Source organism: Bufo bufo, chromosome 2 (assembly GCF_905171765.1).
Source record: "Bufo bufo chromosome 2, aBufBuf1.1, whole genome shotgun sequence".
NCBI lineage: Eukaryota > Metazoa > Chordata > Amphibia > Anura > Bufonidae > Bufo > Bufo bufo.
In genome coordinates, this window is record NC_053390.1 from 26,533,801 (window position 1) to 26,536,934 (window position 3,134).

General features: G+C 51.3%; 1 long non-coding RNA gene across 1 annotated transcript; it reads left to right on the top strand.

Moving 5' to 3' along the window:
- Window positions 1-284: 284 nt before the first annotated feature.
- LOC120991247 lies at window positions 285-2,469 on the top strand. Its single transcript, XR_005776578.1, has 3 exons — window positions 285-346; window positions 1,979-2,103; window positions 2,419-2,469. It is a non-coding gene; the product is annotated as an uncharacterized LOC120991247 (long non-coding RNA).
- The last annotated feature ends 665 nt before the right edge of the window (window positions 2,470-3,134 follow it).

A 3,134-nucleotide genomic window follows, 5' to 3' on the forward strand; every position in this document is an offset into this window, starting at 1 on the left:
TGACGTCACCGCAGGTCCTTCACCACCTCTTATCCAATCCAGTACTAAGCCACGCCCCCTGCACTGATCACATGATGGTTACATCATCCCAGGTCCTTCACCACCTCTTCTCCTCTCCACTGCTAAGCCCCGCCCCCTGCACTGATCACATGATGGTTACATCATCCCAGGTCCTTCACCACCTTTTCTCCTCTCCACTGCTAAGCCCCGCCCCCTGCACTGATCACATGACGGTGACGTCACCCCAGGTCCTTCAGCTCTGGCCGTGCAGCAGATACTGGGCAGGTCCTGGTCGGTAGTCAGGGCTCTTGTTCTCTCTGGTATCAGCCATTCCTCCAGCCTGCAGGTAAGATGAGCTGTGAGGAGACAGTGTGGTGGAGAGCTCAGACATGTCACCTCTGGAGATTCTCCTCCATTACACAAGGAATCCTTCTCCGCTCCTCAGCTTAGTATGATGGGGGGAGGAGTAGTGGGTAGAGTTGAGCTGACACCTGGATGTTCGGGTTCGGCCGAACCTCAGGTCCCGAAAACGGACCCCATTAAAGTCAATGGGGACCCGAACGTCACTTTATTATTTTCCGATATAACATGGTTATAACGGAAAATAATACTATTAGCTTTTTCAGATCTGAGTTTTCACAATCGTGAAAACTCAGATCCGATGGTATATTCTAACACAGGCGTTCCCATGGTGATGGGGGAGCTTGAAGTTAAAATATACCATCGGATTGGAGAAAACTCTGATCCGATGGTATATTCTAATCCTGAGGCGTTCCCAATGTGATGGGGACGCACCTCTGACAGGGCGCTGCCATCCGCGGCACCTGAGGGGCTAATTGCGAGGCGGCAGCTCCCTGTCAGAGGTCGGGTTGCGGGAATGTTTCTACAATGTTTGCATTGGTGGGCAGTGTGCCCCCCCCCTCCCCAGTATTAAAATCATTGGTGGGCAGTGTGCCCCCCCTTTTCCCTCCATCATTGGTGGCAGCGGCAGTTCCGATCGGAGTCCCAGCAGTTACCAATGGAGGAGTACTATGGCTACTGAAGCCCTGTCTGCCATGTTCAGTTACTCTGCAGGATTATACATACATGCGCTGTGGCCGCCCGACGCTCCTTCTTGTAACTCACAGGTCTGTGCGGCACATTGCTTATGCTTATAGCAATGTGCCGCACAGACCTGTGAGTTACAAGAAGGAGCGCCGGGCGGCCACAGCGCATGTAAGTATAATCCTGCAGAGTAACTGAACATGGCAGACAGGACTTCAGTAGCGTCCTGGCTGCCATGGTAATCGATCGGAGCCCCAGCATTACACTGCCACTCGGAACTGCCACTGCCACCAATAATGGGGGCAGGGGCGGCGCACTGCCCCCCCAATGCAAACATTGTAGAAACATTCCCGGCACCCGACCTCTGACAGGGAGCTGCCGCCGCGCAATTAACCCCTCAGGTGCCGTGGATGGCAGCACCCTGTCAGATGTTCGTCCCCATCACCATGGGAACGCCTCAGGTTTAGAATATACCATCGGATCAGAGTTTTCTCCAATCCGATGGTATATTTTAACTTCAAGCGTCCCCATCACCACGGGAACGCCTCTATGTTAGAATAAAATAACCCTAACACCGAACCCGAACTTCAGTGAAAAAGTCAGAGTTCGGGTCCGTGTACCAAAAAACTTAAAGTTCGGTACGAACCCGAACTTTACAATTCGGGTTCGCTCAACTCTAGTAGTGGGGATAGTGGGGGTTGTCATCATTCTGTGCTAGAGGAGAGAATCTGTTTCATGTAAATGAGGTTTTCACTGCCAGGAGCTTAGATACACACTGCACTGCCAAGAGCTTAGATACACACGGAGCTCAGAGTTTTCCCGTCAGTGCAGCTTTATGAGGGTCTGAGTTTTGCGGGATGAGTTGTACTTTTTCTCGGCCTCATTATCGGGGACATGGGACTCACTGATTAACCTTTATTCCTTTTATTTGGAGGGAGGATGAAGAAAACCAGCAATACGAGCCTTCTCCTGAATGAGCCACCAAGGATGGACAGGAAGGAGATCAGCAGAAGAATATTAGACCTCACCTTGGAGATCATCTCCCTGCTGAGCGGAGAGGTAAACTTTTCTAGATTTCTCTCCTCTTTATTGTATTCTGTAACAAGTCAGACATCGGGGAGGAGAATCCATCATAGGAAGTGATAGGAAGAGTCCAGGGTCCTGGAGAACGGCCTCCAGACCTTCCAAGTGATGGACAACCTGAAGATCAGCCCCCAGTACGGTGAGTGATGTATCATGTGACCGGTGAACAATAGTCATGTTGTAGGAGCCATGAGAAGGTAAGTAGGCACGTTGTACCCAGGAGGAAAGGGCCGGAGGAGAGCACATGGCCCCTGAAGGGTTTATTCTCTAAGTGTCTCTCTCCATCCACAGGAGTACACAATAGTGAAGAAGACATCGGGGGACTGTGTGACTCCCATCATCCATCTCCAGGAGTCAGGAGGGCGGAGCAGGACCCCTCCCCCCATCACAGAGCCTCCCCCTCACCCCCTGATACATGAGCAGAAGATCCTAGAGCTCACCCACAAGATGATGGAGCTGCTGACTGGAGAGGTGACACTGCTGGGAATGCTGGGAAATTCTCCAGTAACAGCACTGGAGGGGTCTGGGTGATGACGGTGTCATTGTGTTGTCAGGTTCCTATAAGGTGTCAGGATGTCACTGTCTATTTCTCCATGGAGGAGTGGGAGTATATAGAAGGACACAAGGATCTGTACAAGGAGGCCATGATGGAGGAGCACCAGCCTCTTATATCACAGGGTAAGAGCCGTCATGTGCAGTGTGTACACGTGTGTGCAGTGACATGTAATGGAGGAGCACCAGCCTCTTATATCACAAGGTAAGACCCGTCATGTGCAGTGTATACACGTGTGTGCAGTGACATGTAATGGAGGAGCACCAGCCTCTTATATCACAAGGTAAGAGCCGTCATGTGCAGTGTGTACACGTGTGTGCAGTGACATGTAATGGAGGAGCACCAGCCTCTTATATCACAAGGTAAGACCCGTCATGTGCAGTGTATACACGTGTGTGCAGTGACATGTAATGGAGGAGCACCAGCCTCTTATATCACAAGGTAAGAGCCGTCA